This window comes from Anas acuta, chromosome 15 (genome assembly GCF_963932015.1).
Source record: "Anas acuta chromosome 15, bAnaAcu1.1, whole genome shotgun sequence".
NCBI lineage: Eukaryota > Metazoa > Chordata > Aves > Anseriformes > Anatidae > Anas > Anas acuta.
In genome coordinates, this window is record NC_088993.1 from 3525698 (window position 1) to 3544315 (window position 18618).

At 36.5% G+C, this 18618-nt stretch overlaps 1 protein-coding gene across 21 annotated transcripts in view; it reads left to right on the forward strand.

The window, feature by feature from the left end:
- RBFOX1 (RNA binding fox-1 homolog 1) overlaps positions 1–18618 on the forward strand; it is an 881332-nt gene that overhangs the window by 229518 nt on the left and 633196 nt on the right. The window contains exon 1 of one of the 21 annotated variants that reach the window (XM_068698982.1): positions 7770–7808. The exons of 18 other annotated variants lie outside the window; for them this stretch is intronic. The gene's annotated coding sequence lies outside the window, so the exon portion shown is untranslated. Of the gene's footprint in view, positions 1–7769; positions 7809–16054; positions 16138–18618 lie in introns of those variants that run through there. 2 more of the 21 variants (XM_068698981.1, XM_068698960.1) reach the window with 2 other exon arrangements.

Consider the following 18618-nt stretch of genomic DNA (forward strand, 5'->3'; position numbering starts at 1 on the left):
GTGGAAGGGAGGGAGAGAGGAAGGGGCTGTGTGGTGCTTGGCTGTCAGCTGGGTTAAACCACAACAACACAGAAGAGAGAAATTAACAGTACATGGTACACTTGACAAGATGCTCTCTAGTGCAACACCTGATGGTACTGTATTGTTAAGCAATAATTAATAGTAATAATGAACTTGTAGAGATTGCATATGTGAGAGTCGTAGTGATGGTGATGGAAGGATTGATGTTGGATCTTACAGTTCACGTTTGACTCTCCTATTATTTGTCTGATTGGATTGTCTTGTTGCTCAAAATGTAATAGCAAATCTAAGTGGTGTGGGCATGATGGGAACTGATTGAGTGTGACTCAGAGTCTTATCTTTTTTAGTTCTGAAATTGGTAAATTCCTTTTGTTTCCATCATATTTAGAAAGAACATACTGTTGTTTGCAAGGGATATTTTAGGAGTTTTGTCTGGCTCAGCCAAGTTTTCATAGGTGACAGTAGTAATATCTGTTGGTCTAACTGGTAGTTGTTAGGAGAAGGAATGAAGTTCTTTGCAGTAAAACTGTCCAAGGGAAAATTGCAATATCAAAACTGTTGCTTGGAGTTTTATATATGTATATACATGTAATAGGGATATTTAATGTATGAGGGATGATCCAGCAGTTATTTCAGATGTTCTCAGGCCAGAAATACTAGTTGATGCATGTGGGCTCTATTAAGACTATATAGGAGTTTGTGATAATTATGCCAGCATTGCACACTTTGTGGTAGGCTAAATGTGTTTACCAATTTAATTCTCTCTTCGTGAATGTGAGCCTATAAAGAAAACTGTTTTTCTTAAGAGGAAACCTGATATGATCTTACGTGGGCTGTACAGAAGTCCATAACCTTAAGAGGGTCTCAGTGCTCCTGACTTTGTGGTGTATTTGAAAATAATACTCAGCACAGAAGAACAAAGGAATTGTGCCATGAAGTTCAAGAAAAGATACTGTGAAAAGAAATCTAGCATGAAAACTAGGTCCAAATGTTGATTTTCCTCATTGCATTATTTAGTGGATTGCTTTGAGGCCTATAGTGGTTCCCTAATATTTTAGACCAATAGGTATCACAATTGAATATCAAACTGTGTTAGGTAATTGATTTACTTGTATCCACATAATATGCATTTAATAAGATTGCAAGCGCAGTTTAGGATGAGTAGTGTATTCAGCCACCAAAAAGGGGGAGGAAAGGCAGGGTTATAATCCCAGAGCTGTGCACCAAAAGAGCAGGGAAAGCCAGCTGGGCTGTTGAGTGCAGGAGCAGCCTGGAGAGGCTTGTGGTTCTTCTTGGAGACCAGCAGAACTTGGCTGAACAAGATGTTGAAGCACTGTGCTCCAGCCCAGAAGTTAACCTTGCTTTGAGCAGGCAGGTGGACAGGAGCCCTCAGTTGGTCCATTCCCACTTGAGGTATTTTGTGAGTCAAGCAGTTGTTCCTTGGGGCAGCTGCACAGCTAAAGGTGCTGTCACATTCCAGTACAGACCTGAGCACATCTAACAACAAATGCTGTCCTTCCAGTTAATTCAATTCTGAAGAGTTGTTCCCTCGTTTCTTTCTTTCCTTTTTTTTTTTTTTTTTTAAAGTAACTTGCTTACCAGATTTTCTATTCCCTCTCAGCTGTTCCAATGTATTTAAGGAAAATCAAATCTCTTCAGTCAATTTTAATTCCGTAATGTATTTAGAATAAGTACTAGAAAATTCAATTGTCTTCAGTAACGATATTTGTTTTGTTAGATCTTCAAGTAGTTTGATATATATATTTTTTTTAGAAGGCGGCTTTAGGAAACATTTGTTTCAGTTTATTTAGAGAATGACCTTCAGTACTGATAGCACTTTGTTGCAGTGCACTTCGCTTTTTTTGTGCACTGTTTAAATAATGAATTGTAAATCAACATAGTTAAATAGGAGATGACTGCACAAATTTCTGTATAAATTGGAAAACTTCGCCATGTGTTCTACAAGGACAATCTTTACTGGTTGTGGATATTTTTGTTTCATAAAACCTTTTCAGAGGTATTCCAAATATCTTACTTGCCAGAACAATAAGGTATATAAATAAATAGCCCTTGTACTATAGAGGGATAGAAAAGTAAGGGTGTTTTATGAGTCAGTTGTTTTCCTAAGCGGCTGCTTTTAAAAGTGTAAGGGACTAAAACAAATAAAAGATTCTGGGAAGAACAATTTATGTTTCAAAAAACATAGAAAACAGTAAAAAAAAAAAACAACCCCCAAACCTGTATTTTCCTTTATTGTGTTTGTAACGTGATCGGTTTTATGGAATTTAGAATACTAAATAGCACTTCAGATAGTTGGTAAGATTGCAACTACTTTTTCCTTCAGATGTCTGGGAACGTTTTTTCATTTATATTCAGCTAAAATTACCTGTCATATGCAGATGATTATGCAATATCTGCCAATGTCCTACCCTAAGACAGTTAAAGCAGATGGTCAAATGTGTTCATATGGAATTTGTTTAAACACAACTATATCTAGTTTTTCCTGTAATTATTAACACTATTTTACTCCTAAAGACTCAGTCTGCATTGAATTAACTACTTCTAGACTATTTCCACAAATTTTGTATCAAAGAGACAGTATTTCAACCTTTTATTTATTTATTTTTTGCAAGTCAAATACTGTACTTGAACAGTCTCGGTTATTATATATCAGCATATTGAAAATTTATGGTAAGAATGACAAATAGTTTACCCAGTGTGGAATATACTGCTGAGTAAAGAAAGCAGGTCCTATTATTTAATTGTGTGACTCTGTTAAAGAGTTAATTTAGAAGCAAAAAGCATAGCACTGAGACTTACAAAACTGACTCTCTGAGCATTGAATCAGCAATTTGAGATGCATATGAAAAATACAAAGTCAGTTAGTGCATTAAAGATGCAGTTTCTTGTATAAACCCAAATAACTGTGGTATCAGCAGGCTCACCTTCACTTCAGTAACAAAAGACACTGATAAACCAAATCTCCACTAGGGGTTGGATAATTGTGATGTTTGATAATATGGTTATTATGACACATTACTTGCTAACTAAACTTTACAAGATCTCTATACAAGTATGTATAACACAAATGAGCATTTCTGTGCACACACATACCTACATGCATACATAAAGATATATGGGTGTAGTTAGACTGAAATATAAAATTGAGTCATTGGTAGAGTTTTGGAGTTTTAGTAATTACTTTTCTGGATCTAGGCCCTGGAACGTGTCCAGAGGAGGGCTATAAAGCTGGTGAAGGGCATGGAGCACAGGTTCTGTGAGGAGAGGCTGAGGGAACTGGGGGTGTTTGGTCTGGAGAAGAGGAGGCTCAGGGGAGACCTCATTGCTCTCTGCAGCTACCTGAAGGAAGGTGTGGGGAGCTGGGGGTCAGCCTCTTCTCGCAGGTAACTAGTGATAGGACTAGAGGGAACAGCCTCAAGTTGTGCCAGGGGAGGTTCAGGTTGGAAATGAGGAGACATTTCTTCTCAGAAAGAGCAGTCAGGCATTGGAACGGGTTGCCCAGGGAGGCGGGGGAGTTACCATACCTAGGGGTGTTTTAAGAAGAGGTTGGACATGGTGCTTAGGGACATGGTTTAGTGGGTGACGTAGGGTGATGGTTGGACCAGATGATCTTGGAGGTGTTTTCCAACCTTAATGGTTCTATGTTATACATCAGAAATCACTTCCCTTCAATTTTGTTGTGTACTACTTTTAGCTATAGTTAAAAACAAAAACAAAAAACACCACTCTTTTGGAATCTAAAGAACTATATTATCACATAAATAAGTATTTATGAGTATGAAAGAAACTACTGAATCATAGTGTAGATGAAGAACTTCATTATATTTTTTGTTTGTTTGTTTGCTTTTCTCCTTGTACATAAGTCTGTTTTTGCATACTTCCCTGGGATTCTTGAAGTTCTGGTATGCTCCCTACATTGTGGCATGTTACAGTGCTTTGATGCATATAGGTAACTCTCAGTCTACCTTTCTGACTCCAGTGATACCAGCTCTCAAACTGATCTATGCATCATCTTTTTCGAACAAACTTTGGAGAATGTGTCATAATTCTTTTAAAGAACACCACATTCAGAGGAATTAAGTGACTCATTAAATGAAGCTCATGGACTTAGCTTTATCACTAGACAGAATTAGCAAGAAAAGATTTATTTAGAAATGTATATTTAAGTAACAACAACAACAAAAAAATTAGCACCAAAAGGCATTACGCTTCTGTTTATCAGTGAAGACATTCCCTGATTGCTTCCATTTTTCTTTCTCCTAAAGTGAACTATCATCTCTTTCTCTTGAAGGAACCTCTTTCACTTCTGTTGTCAAAGGCAGATTCTCTTTCCTCTTTCCCGGCTCCTGTGCCCAAGCAGCGATCCACCTTCTCAGCCAGCCCAGCTGGTTTGTTGCATTTTTGCCCAATTGCCTTATGCACAACAAATCCCATTTTTATTTTCTTATTTTTTTATTTATATTTTTGTGGATAGTAAAGTCAGTAGTGGGGTTTTCATTTCTGTCTTTTTAGGTTTATTTCTGAGAATCAAACTGCAGTTTTGCCTTGGCTATCAGAGTTTGTAATTCCTTATTATATAAAGACATATAAATAATAGTATGGTAGTGTTATTATCTACAGAATAAAGCACCATTTGCACTCACTTTTTATTTTGAATCCAAATACTGTATCGATTTTGCAATGGGAAGGCATGCAGGTCAGAAATAGAGTAAACAATGAGCAATCAACAACAAAGCAGCGGTTCAAGATACTATGGAGAATTACTGAGTTCCAGTCAGAAACAACAGAAGGAAGGTTATCAAGACAGTAAAACTAGAAAAAAAAAAAAAAAGAGAGAGAGAGAGAGAAGACATTCAGATACTGAAAGGATTTTTACTGCATGCAGTCAATACTAGCTGTTTAAGAGTAAGAACTGCAATGTTTGGCTTGTATTGTAGCTTGCTTCAAACAAAAGTAATACATCACTGTTTGCTTGCATCTCTTAATAATGTATATAAGAAGACAACAGTTTTCATTTAACAACCACACCACAAAAAGTGAACTAACTCTTTAACTGCTAAGGCTAAACTAAAAGTCTAGTCATAAGTCTCATCTAGCAGCCAAGGGAGAAAAAAGTGTGTGAATTGGAAAAGAGCCATGAAGCACAAGCTGGCTGCCTGTGCAGCTCTGGATCATCTGGTATGAAACAAAACATCATTTGCAATGAACCGTCTCTCAGAATCCCCTGTTTAGAAATATTAAAATTATATAAAATATAATTACCCATAGTATTCTTCTGGAGAAACTGGCTGCTCCTGGCTTGGACCGGTGTGGGGTTTGCTTGGTGAAGAACTAGATGGCTGCTGGCTGAAGAAATCCTGGCCAGAGGAGTTAGTTCTGTTGGTGGCCAGTCACCAGTGGCATTTCCCAGGGCTCAGTACTGGGGCCAGTTTTGTTTCACATTTTTATCAGTGATCTGGATGATGAGATCGAGTGCACCCTCAGTAAATTTTATAAATGATACCAAGTTAGGCAGGACTGTTGGTCTGCTTGCGGATAGGAAGGCTTTGCAGAGGTGGACAGCCTGGCTCAATGGGCTTAGGCCAGTCACATCACATTCAACAAGGGCAAATGCTGGGTGCTGAAGTTGGGTCACAACCCCACACAGTGGGTACAGGCTGGGGAAAGAGCAGCTGGAAAGCTGCCTGGCAGAAAGGGATCTGTGGGTGCTGGTAGACAGCTGGCTGAATGTGAGCCAGCGGAGTGCCCAGGTGACCAAGAAGGCCAATGGCATCCAGGCCTGCCAGAAATAGCGTGGCCAGCAGGACCAGAGGAGTGGCTATCCCCTTATATGCAGCACTGGTGAGACCGCTTCTTAAATATCGTGTTCAGTTTGAGGCCCCTTGCCAAGAGAAGGAAATGGAGTTGCTTGAGCATGTGCAGAGAAGAGCAAGGAAGCTGGTGAAGCGGTTGGAAAACAAGACTTATGGGGGGTGGCTGAGTGATCTGGGGCTGTTTAGTCTGAAGAAGAGGACGCTCAGGGGAGACCTCATCATGATCTACCACTGCTGTAAAACCCTTTTTATCTAATATGTTTATTTCAGGCCAACAGAGAGATTTTTCTTCCTATTCAGGCAGTGACTTGGTTCCTGTATACTAGCCATCTGGTTTTCAGCTTAGAATTTTTGTTTTCAAAATATGCTACCGTACATAATCTGTACAGCATGTTGCATGTTATTTAAGCCCCTTTATTTTTAGGGGGTTTGGGTTTCCCAATATTCTCTGCCATTTAGGGGATGTGTTTCATAACCCTGACATAACATCCTGAATTTATGAAAAATAAAAATGGGAGATTAGGTAGGATGGGATATTAGAGAATACTAGTAATACTATAATTTAACAGAATCGGTATAGTAGCAATGTGCATTCACCTGAGAGTGAATTGGGATGCTTTGTGGATAGTAGTATCCTCTGAGGAATTGGATGCAAATTGCAACTCACTTGGCAGGTGGAGGGTGTCCATTTGCTAATGTTGCTCCTCATAGACTCACAGTTGATCTAAATTTTTAATAAATCTGCATGTTATATTTCTGCTTTTTGATTACTGCCCTTTCAAGAGAATGTCTCTGCAGTGCTACAGATGTTGATTAGTTGCCTGTAGGAAATAATTCCTAATATGAATGCAAATTAGTAATAATAACAGTATCTTCCAACAATATATTTTTTTTTAACTGTTATGATGGTAAACTGATAGGATGCAGTGCTGGGAATAGAGCTAAAGGAAGGTTAACCTGTGTTCTTTGGGGTGATGTAGGTACAGATGCTGCTTTTCATTAAATATCCTGGCTGACTGCAAAAAAGGATTTGCAAGTCCTTCTGATTACACCAGTCACTGAACAGGGATGTTTTAGCACTACTGAATAGGAAAGGGTCATCACTGCACTTTTGAACCATGTCATTCCTGACCTGTCAAAAGGACTTTAACTCTTCAGGCTGTTCTGAAACAGGCAGGATTGAAAGGTCAAAAATTGCTACAGAATGAAGAATAAATAACTTGAATGAATAATGAATATCAATGAATAAATGAAGAATAAAGAACTTGAAGAAAAGGAAGACTATAATGTTTGTGTAGATTGCCAGACACATCTTTCCCTGTGTAGCAGAGACCTTCATTAATCTTAGGCAACCACTAGAGTGATCATATATTCCAGAGTAACTGAACTGCTGTTTTTCAGTTGATGCACTCAAATATATCTATTTTCTAACCACAGTTCTTCTTTCACTTTTTCTGTACACATCTTTTCCCTATTCTGTAGTCCATCTGAGCTTGCTATTTGGAGGAATTGTAATAAATGTAGGTATTATCCCTTTCTGCTGCCAAATAATAAGAAAGTATCTAGTGTAACTTGAATTGAGTAATGCTGCATTGATTTCAAGAAACTGGTGCTGTTTGTTGTGAACATACTCTTTCAGTATGTTCTTAAATTTTAAAAATTTAAGCTTAATAATGTTGCAGGCTCCTTGAATCTTCAGCAGCCCTGACTTCTAATTAAATTTATCCAAGAACTCACACAAATTTCATACTGCTGTATGTTTTTTTAATTCTAAGCGTTGGCAGAGTTCTAATATGTGTGCATCCAGAAAAACTTAGGGAGCTCTGCTCAAGGCAGGGAGCCAGCAGTTCTCTAATGAATCTGCGCAGTATTATTCTTCTGTTCTTCCATACGAGAGAAACAATACTGTGCTGCCTTCTGCTTCCCTACTTTGTCCTTTTTGGGTGCTTCAAGGTAAGGCACAGCTCCGAGTCTTGCTCAGTTGATAGACTGTGGTCTGCCTATGATTGTGCTTGTAATGCTACTGCTTTGACTTTTTGCTCTTGTGGTTCCTTTCTGTGTGCTTTAAGGCTACCGACTGAAGTCAATTCCTCAGTCATAGAATCATAGAAACACAGAAATCATTAAAGTTGTAGAAGACCTCCAAGATATTCTGGTCCAACTGTCCCCCTACCACCAATATCACCCACTAAGCACCACATCCAACCTTTCCTTAAACACCCCCAGGGATGGTGACTCCACCACCTCCCTGAGCAACCTGCTCCAGTGCCTAACTGCTCTTTCTGAGAAGAAATGTCTCCTCATTTCCAGCTTTTCCAGTCCATGAAGGGTGTTTTTCATTTTATTTTATTTATTTATTTACTTGTTTGTTTGTTTGTTTAGCCTCAGTTATGTCAATACATGGTCTTGGAGATACCTTTTATACTACTCATGTCAATGTTTCAAAGATCCTATGTGTCAAAACCAGATTCTATACTCAAACACACAAAAAAAATCCATCCAGATTGTCTGATGTTGAAGGGCTCAGCCACATGTATTCCCTCTGGAAAGAGGGGGAGAAGTGGGAAAGGAATGGGAGGTGGCGTTGGAAATGAAAGTCTTTTTCTTACTTTCATCTAGCTTAAAACTGATCTTTATGTCTAAACTGCCACTACCACCTAGTTTCTAGGCCCTTTTTAGATAGCTGCACTTGTTTTTTCTAAACCTTTTTCTGTCTACCTGCAGAACTTTCCTAGTCTGTCAGGAAACAGAGATGGTTTACTCCTTAAAGAAACGTGGGCAATACTTAAATACTTTTTCTTCCCATTGCATTTTTTTTTCCTATTGCAACTTTCATATCATTGCTTTACCCTGAACTACTGTTTTATGTCAGGTGACAGACAGTCATTTTTCTGAAAAAATGAAGTCTCCCTTTAGTCATCAAAAAGTCCCAGTCTCATTACTCCGTGAAAGGAGAGACTAACAAAACCTTGGATAAGGAAGAACTATCTGATGACAGAGGCAAAACTTAACTTCCAGTGAATCTGTCTTGTAGTAAAAGTAATGTATGCCCTCTATTGAACAAGTAACCTATTGATTACAGCATAGGAACTGTACCGTTATATAGCTTTTTCATTTAATGGATAAAAATGTCTATAGCTTTTTTTCAAGTTGGTTTTGAGAAGTAATAAGGGTTACAGCCTGTGTAACAAAGTACCTCTTAACAGTTATGGTATCTTTTGGCTCTAAGAGCCACTTTGTCACTTTATGTTTGTCTAAGGACAGTGAACAATTTGCATTTACATTTATGTAATTTCAAGATAAAGTGATTCTGTGATTATCTGTTTAAAAAATCTTCTTCAGTGGCTTTCTTCTATCCATCTGAAAACCCATCTGAAAAAAGAAATGTACTACTGAATGCATTTACCAACTATAGAAAGGCTTCTGTTTTATTTGACTGGCTGTTGTAAGCATTTCTTTTTATACATTTGCTCTGTATAAATTCATGAACGTCAGGAATATCAATTCTGACATATCGCTGGGGAGAGCTCCCGAGATATTAACATTGCTACCCTTGCAGATGAGTAAAAGGGTTGGGGATGTTGATTCTTTAACAAGACATCTCTTCCCAAAATGTTTCTCAATCATTCTTATTAAATAAGCTAACAAAAATAAATTTCTCAAAATAGAGCAGAGATCTCTACATTGTTCAATTTGACTTCTCTTTTGTCGTGTTTAGCTACTTTTTTCTAAGTTCTTTAATAACCAAATAATCTTATGTATTGTTTAACTTATGTATTTCCCATACATAAAAATACATATTTGTATATAAATAGGAAAATTATATATATATATATATATATATATATATGAAATAGGACATTTCATGTCCTTCTGCGATTACTGAAGAGAAGTGAAGGAGGTTAAACAACCTTGGCAGGTGATCAGCCATTAAAAGGATTAAAAAGATCTAGTTACTAAGGCTTTTATATTCAAGTTGAATAGACAATCTTTCACTCAAAATACTAATTTTGCAGTCATAACAGAACTGCATCGCAGTATGCATTGCCTCTGTTGGTGGATTTAGTTGATTAAGATTCAGGTAACCATTCTTGAATAAAAACCTGTTTTACTCCTGAGTACTGCTTTATTCTGCTCAAGTTTTGTAATTCATCTTGCAGTGAGGCTTTTTTTTCCCTCCCTAGAAGTTTTGGCAGCCTCCTTGTGTTCTGTCTTACCTACTTGCTGCCTACCCATGTTCCTCAAGAAAACTTCTGTTTTCTCAAAACAGATCGTGGCATACTAGTATCTCTTTTGAAAGTCATGAGAAGCTGAGGAATCATGGATCTCTCTTCATTAAAGTGATGTTTGTGGTTGTCTAAAGAGTTCTTTTTCATTTTTTGACATTCTTGAAACTGTCTGCTAGTCAATGATTTCATCCGCTCTTTCAATTAGTGCCTCCACTTAACCACAGAATAAGGGTATTTTTCAAGTTTGATGTTTCTGTGTTTTCTTGTTATCCCTGCCTCGGTTGTAAAATTTATTTATTTATTTATTTAAATCTTTTTTAGCTATCTGGGTATTTAAAATCAGTTTAATGTTGTTCTCAGCACCACAGAAAATTAAGTGCATTTTTCATATAGGTCAGTTAGATTATTTTTGTCTCCCTTCTGAATTCTAAAGAAATGGTAGTTTAATAGCATTGATTGCCAGAATTAGCATTCTCTTTCTACAACTTGTTTTAAGAACTTGGAGCATCATATAATTTGATTTTATAATGTTGAAAGCTAATCAGCTCAGTTATGTGCTTCTTTGTATTTGGGAAGATGAATTGCATTATTAGACATTTTGTATAATAAATAACTGTATAACTAGAGGCCAAATATTCAGAAGAAACGCTTTAGATAAGTCACTTTACTAATTCATAGCTGGTGCAGAGGGATTTCAGATGGGTTAAATAAACTGGGAATTCTGGTTACTTAGTAAGACCTATGACAGAGCCATGCATGTATACATGAGACATCATGCTTTACAGGAAAAGCAAATCGGGGCTTGATATGTAAAAACACATAAGGCATGGGAAAGCTAGTGTCCTTGACCATAATGCCCTGAACTAGGATGAATGTACTCTGTATTCAGTAACGTGCTATATACTACACATATCTATGAAAATTCATATATTGTTCACGTTAATGACATTGTGATCTCCATTGTTATTACAGGGTGCCTAGTACTTTCTCAGATAGTACATTTTGGTGAGTGATACTGCTTTGTCTCAATATATCCAGTCCTTTTCCTCAGCTGTCCAGGTGGCAAAGAAACACATCTGAGCAGCATTTATCTCCTTGTCTTTAATTTTTTTTTATTATTATTTTTTAAAATAATAACAAAAGGCAGTTGTGCTAGTGCCTTGAGGTTCATTTTGCACTTACATCCTGCATTTAACTTCTGATTGTGGTCATACATGACACTTTGTCATCAGTGCACCACTTAGTGTGACCTCTATCTGATGCTGAAGAATTTCCTAAGTCTTTAAGAATAATGTTCTGAGCAAAATAGATCTAAATGGATATATTGGGTAAAATAAATTCACCTGTGAAACAGACCTGTAAATCTTCCCATGACCCTCTTCACTAAAGGGAGTTGTTTATAGCATTATATTAAAACAGGAATAGCAAAGAAATCTATATAGATATTCAATAGCAATTTAAGAGGGAGAACTGCATGGCTTGGGGGATTACAGAATATGGAATTTTGTACTTCCAGGTCATTCCCTTGAATTAAAATACACTCTTGGTAGTAATAAAAATTTGTTACCAGATGACAGCTATTCAGTTGCATGTATGAAATGAGTTGACAGTTTCTATCCAGCTGGTAATAGGCAGATGGTTACTACACAGAAAAAAGAGCATTGCAGCTGACACTATTAAATACTTTTATTGACAGTCTTAATGGTCAGCAGTTAAACAGGTAATTGCAGAGTCAGCTTTTTGACCTTGGATTTGATTCTTCTATGGTGTTCTTTTAAGCAGTAGTTTTTGTGTAGATAAAAGTTTAACAGATAATATATTTTTCTCCTTTATTTAGTAGTGTTAAACATTTAATGAGCAGTAAGAGTTAAGGGTACTTTCTAAACTATTGCTAAGTAGCAGAAATTCCTTATTATAGACTGTATTGTTCCTTATTTTGTATGGCCTTTGCAACAAGGGAAGGATTGGTAAGCAAGTGTATTTAATAAGTATTTTGGCAGAGGTTAAAGTTAATTTTCCTCACCTTTTCTTTTGGGCTTTCCATTGTTGTCACTGTTGAATAAGAAAGCTAATTTATTATGGATGTATAGGTGTAACAGAACAGAATTGCTTTTGAAGAGAAGATGCAGTGCATTTAATGTGTCTTCAGACCGTTGTCCTTTGCTGTCTGTAGAAGTTGAAATGCTCTGACAAGTCCCTGTGACTGCCCTGTGACTCATGAAGTGGGAAGTTCTACAGGAGCTCCTACAAAGCAGTTCTTCACTGATGAAACTAAATCATCTTTCTTGTGTTTTCTCAGAGGCTTGTTTTGCTCACATTGTGGGGGAGTTTTTTGTGAAGTTCTTGCTATCACACTAATAAATGCAACAGGAAAAACAATTGCCTTGTGACTCCTGAAATGCAGGCAGTACCATTAACATCATAATAAATGTGCCTCCAGATAACTAGAATTACTGAGGTAACGCAACTATCATGAAAAAGAAAGGAATGGATTTGCAAAAGAACATACACACACACATATATAAATATATATGTATGTATATCTGCACACCTAATTCTGTCAGTAAAGGATGTGGAAGAGGAGTGGTTTATAATGACAGGAGGACTTTATAGGGATACATCATATGGTATGGTAAAGACTTGCAAAACAGCATTATGTCATGTAGCTGTCAAGCTAACTCTTGACCTCTGAAGGTGGACACCAATCATTTTCATGTAGCTCACCATCAAGTAAGAAGAGGACAGATATGAATTTTGAGACACATGGTTTGATCTTGGTGATGGGAAATGATTCAGGTTTATAAAATATTATGATGTTGTACTGGAAATAACTGTAGTCTTTGGCTGGAAGCATTATCAGCACAATGATATGGCTATTGGAAGATGCAGAGATAAAAAAAAAAAAAAAGGCAAACAGAACTTAAATTGAAACACCTGCAATTATTTAGGTATTTATTTTTTTTTTTCTGTCATGTTCTTGATCTTAAAATTAAATATGTTATGCTTTTTGCTGTCTCATATCTTCATACTCTTCAGTGAAGCCACTTGATATATCTGTCACTCTTATAGCGTAACCTTTAACAGTATTTCTGAATTATATGCAGCATTTGTAAGAAATGTATTCATTTGTGAATAATTAGGAAAATCAATTTACAAACTCAACACAGGATACTAATAGCCTGAAGGCAATAAGGTTAGCTACAAGTTTCAGCACAATGTGTTTTTGTTATTTTTATGTGGAGTTCTTGATATTGGTATGAAAAGTTTTAAACAGAAATATTGAAAGACTTGTATCATAGGAACTAATAGGAGCTAATAAAATAAAACTTGGCATGAAGTAGCAATCTTAACGCTGATGAACATGGCAAGTATGCAATCTTTCCACTTGAGGACAGTTAACACAGATGGCAGAACTGATTTTACCATGTGCTATATGTCTTATTAATTGCCATGCCAATTAATATAAAATCCAAAGCCTACTTCTTTGTTCCACTATAATGGACAGTAGTTTGTTTTGGGTATGTTTTCTGTAAAGTATCAGAGTATATTTATTTCATTTATTGCTCTCCCCATTCTTCTCCCTGTCTCTCCTGGCTCCATTCTCTCTCCGCCCCCTCCTCTATATTGTTACCATTGTACATGTTTTTGAACTGTGTTGAAGATCAAGTATACATGAACTAAGGTGTTATTTAAGCTTTCTAGAAAGATTTCTGCTTGTGGACTTCTCCCATACTAAACTAAAATTTTAAATCAGGTCTTGTGCATTGGCCTTATTCTTTTGGAAAAGAAGATGAAATCCTATCCTTTTCAGAGGGTGACTTAGCATCCCAGCAGAGAATAATTAAGTGACATTCTAGAAACAAGTATAGTATATGTGCAGATTCCATAACAATAATTGTGTCAGTGTAATAGGAATAATTGTATCTTTGAGTTGACTACATCAGGTTTGTAAAGACTGGGCTGGGCCAGAGATCCTATTCTATGTCCTCTAGGTGATCTAAAAAAAAAAGTCGTTCTGTGAGAAAGAAGATGGACATAACTAATTGCAACCCCAAACCGATAAACTGTGGAGGGACTCTAGTACAAATCAAATGAAGAAAGCCTTGTAATTAAGAATGGAGTGTTGTAAAAAATAGTCTGCTAAAAGTGAGGCCATTAAACCAAGAAGTGACATACAACCCAGACACATTGACAAGAACAAAGAACGTGCCATTTTTTATTTCTTCTGGGCCTGCCAGAATTATAAGCAGCCAATGTAGCAGGTAAACTTTGGTGAACATGTAGATTGATGTATATGTTTTCTCTGTCCTGGACTTGTCCTAGATAAACTGTGCTATATTCTGGGAAGTCAATTGAGTTACTATTACTGTTCAACTGTGTTGTCTCCTGCACAGTCTAGAATTGCAAATGCTGAGCTGGTGTCAGATTTGCTGCAGCAGTAAAAGTGAATTGCAATCCACATCTTCAGTCTGGCAGGACAGAGCTTAAGAAAGTTTATGGTTGAAGGCTTGAAATTTGAGTGAGCTGCCTCTTGAGACTGCTAAGGATTCTGAACAGCTGCAGAACTTGACAATTGTATTGATTTTTATTTTTTTTTTAATTTCTTTTTTAAGATTCAATGTTCTAAAACCTTTGCAAGCCACATATATGATGAAAGCCCCCTTTGGAGTAGGAGATGCTGTTATAGCTCCTAGCATCAGTTTAGATTAGGGAATATGTATCATAGATATCACTTTCTAACTTACACATTTCATCTGTATAAATTTCATCAGCCTGCTGCTGCAAATTTTTTTCCCCTCCTCATTTGGTCTGCTGCAGCTTTTTTTCCCCTCCTCGTTTGGTAGTTGTGATACCAGTTCTGTCTGCATTTTTTTATAGGCACATGTGCTTTTATGATTTTATGAAAAATGTACTGCGGATCTAGAACAGTTGTTAAGGTATAATATTCCTGGTTGCTGAACGTCTGTTCTGTCTGGGAACATGCTTTGTTGAAATTCAATTACCATTTTCTCATTCTTGTGTTAAGACTCATCAATGCAAATAAAGTTATGTGTTCACAATAGGTAGAAGTATTTATAGTAGGCATAGGAGAAGAAATAAAAGGGAAATAAAAAGAGAACCATTCCTAATTCACTCATTTTGAGGCTAGACTTTACGAAATTGGCGAGGCAATTTAATTGCAGTTAGTGGTGTGTCAAATAGCACCCTTAGCATAAAAGACACCGTCCCTGAACTTTACCTTAGTAATTGGAAGAAATAAATTTGAAAGTAGGGGCCTAAACATCATTCTAGTTTGAAATGACATATTCCATTTCTCAATTTTGTGTTTGAATTTAATAAAAAAGAACGTATAAACCCAAACTCTTTAAACAACACAGCATAGAATATTTCATTTGGTGGCTAGGAGTGTTCTCTATCTTCAGCAAAAAGCATAATCTGATTTTGACAAGCAGTTGAGAAATACAGTGATATTTACATTAATATTTTCCTTGATTTACATCCAATCTTACTAATTAAGAAGGAATATTACAAGAATGTATTTGCATGCATGCCTTCACACACTAGCAGTGAAAACATCTCCATAAATTGGAATGGCACTATATCCCATGGTGCCTTGACAGAACAGGGAGCAAGGCACACTTAAACATCCTATGGTAAACACAGCGCAAAAAAATCTTGTCCATACTGATAGTTATGGAAAAGTAGAAGAACAAGTCATATATGTAGTGAAATTACCCCAGAATTCTGTCACAAATGCCAGAGATTTGTAGTTTTGGAGTTCTCTGAAAAAGAGGTGATACTTTTGTTTTTTGTATTTTCTTGATGGATTGCTATTTGAATACTTTTTTAGCTTTTGGAACTGATAAAAAGTTGTAATTAGTTAATCCAGTATTTTTCAAGGAGATAAATTAATTTAAGAATAAACATTATTTCCTCTTTTGCAGTCTTCCAAAAACTTTCCAGAACATCATAGAAGGTTTTCTGGGCCTCTGAAATTGCTTCATATGTCCTAAAGAAAAATCAAGTATCTGAGTTAAAAAAGTCATTTTCAGGTATTCAAGAATTTGTTGCTTTCTAATCTTGTTCTTTTGTGGGATTGTCATGTTAACATCTCAACTAACTGCATCCTTTGAAGGAAAAATAGGAAAAAAAGATGTCAACAGGTAGACAAAGACAATTGATAGCTTTCCTTTTTACTTCTGTTGAGTAATAGTCTATTTATTTATTTATTTTTAAACATAAAAATCATAAAATGTTTTGTAGTCTTTCATAACCAGAAAGGTCTTTGTTAAGCCTTGGTCTTTATAAGCTTTTATCTACGCTCTTAAGCTTGTCATACATGCCAATGCTTCTTAAAAATTCAACCTAGTTTCCACTCCCTATGCTTCCCTGTCAGAGTATACCCAATCTGGTATCTCATCATTCTTATCTCTTCTTCAAAACACTAATGTGAATGTCTTAAATATGATTTTGTGAAGTTCACGCTGTCTTAGGCTCTTTTTTCTGCCCCTCATGTTACCAGATCCCTCCTTATCTCTCTACTTTTTCTTCATATTGTGTGATAATTTCCTTGTAATCTATAGGTGTCCACCTATATCTGTGTGCACACAGACACATACACACATATGCATGTGTGCCCACTTACATAAAGAAAAAAATCCAATGTATGCTGAATTATACAGTTCATAAAAGGCACGCAGCAAAGCAATCTTTTTGTCTTGACTCTTCAAAACACCTGACACTTAGCTCATTTATTTCGTCATACCAAGAAACCAATAACTTACACAAGAAAATCAGAATAGAAATATAAAATAATAAGAAACCATACTAAATTATCATTATTTTATATATCTGAATTTCTAGGCTTTGCTTTTTGCTTGCCTTTTTTTTATCTCCTTATAGAGTAGTGTTTTCAGTTTACTGTTTGCTTTTTTATTTTAATAAGATTTTTTTTGTCATTGTGGGAAGAGTGAAACCTCCTATTTCCAGATGTATGTTGTCTAAACTCAGTTTATACAATTATATTTCAAGGTGACCTTTTTTTTTTGACTATAACATGAGGACGTATGTACTGCACTGTACATTTACTAGGTGTTTATCTCTGTAATAGTTTTAATTCTTGGCTGTAGGTCAGTTGGTTTGGTGAAGGATACTTCAGTGCTGTTATTTTTATTTATCACAAATTCAGCAGATTTATATAGATCAAAGAGATATATAGAGATATAGGTCAAAGAGATAATTAAAAGACAATTTTACTTTCTTCTTTTGTAAATCCTCAAATGTTTCCCAAATAACCATATGGTTATTTGGTTTAATAATTTATGTTTTGACGAAGAGTAATTTTCTATGAGCGACTGTATGTAGGAAATCCAGTAATTAGCTACATCACTACTTTTTGGTTAAAAGTGCTTTCTATAAGCATATGTAGTGTCCATACGTATCTATTGCAGACACGAGCTGATGAGTAGTAGTAGCTTTTCAAGCATACCACAAGTTATGTTTCCTTTAGAAACACACAAAATTTCTACAGTCTGTGTTTCTACTTTTACAAATATTTTAGGAATAAGCATACTGGTGTCTCCAAGATGTAATTAAAAAATAAATAAAATGTGAGGAGCATGGTTTTGTTGGGCTGCAGCATAAGTAAGTGAAGTAATTTGAAACCATGGTGTAACTGGTATTGTTTCTATTGCCTTCCCCCACCACCACCACTACTTCTGTCAATTTCTGTCTTGGGTTTTCAGCTCTGGTTTATCAAAAATGTGGCTTTATTGGGTATCTGAGAGATGCCAGTACTTAGATTGACTATTCAGTCTCTGTCCATTGGTCTAGGATAACCAATGTTTGCACCAAAAATTATCTTCTCTCCAGCTGGATAGGGACATTTCATCATCTTTATAAACTGAGGTTACCATTATGTTATAGTTGTAGGCAATTATTTCCCATTCTCTTACAAATTTACCCTCTGAACAATTCTAGCCATGATACATGTGGCAATGAGGGCAGGGAAGACCAATCAAAGCTTGTAAGAGTTCCTGTTGCTGCAATGCAACTAATTGCCTTCTATCCCTGCTGCCTTTGCCACTGGTCACTTGTTTCTGAATGTATCTGTCATCTTTCCTAAAGCTTTCTGTTCCTAGGTGATTACATTTCGTGCTCAGATTCCAGGATCACAGAATCTAGGTTGGAAGAGACCTCCAAGATCACCTAGTCCAACCTCTGACCTAACACTAACCAGTCCTCCACTAAACCATATCCCTAAGCTCTACATCTAAATATCTTTTAAAGACCTCCAGGGATGGTGACTCCACCACTTCCCTGGGCAGCCCACTCCAATGCCTAACAACCCTTTCGGTAAAGAAGTTCTTCCTAATATCCAACCTAAAACTCCCCTGGCGCAACTTTAGCCCATTCCACCTCGTCCTGTCACCAGGACATTTGATGACTGAGCTCACTAGAGGCTTAGCTGGGAGCTTAAATACTGTCCCTCTGCATGCACTTGCTGGGACACCAGACTTGCTGGGACCCTTGCT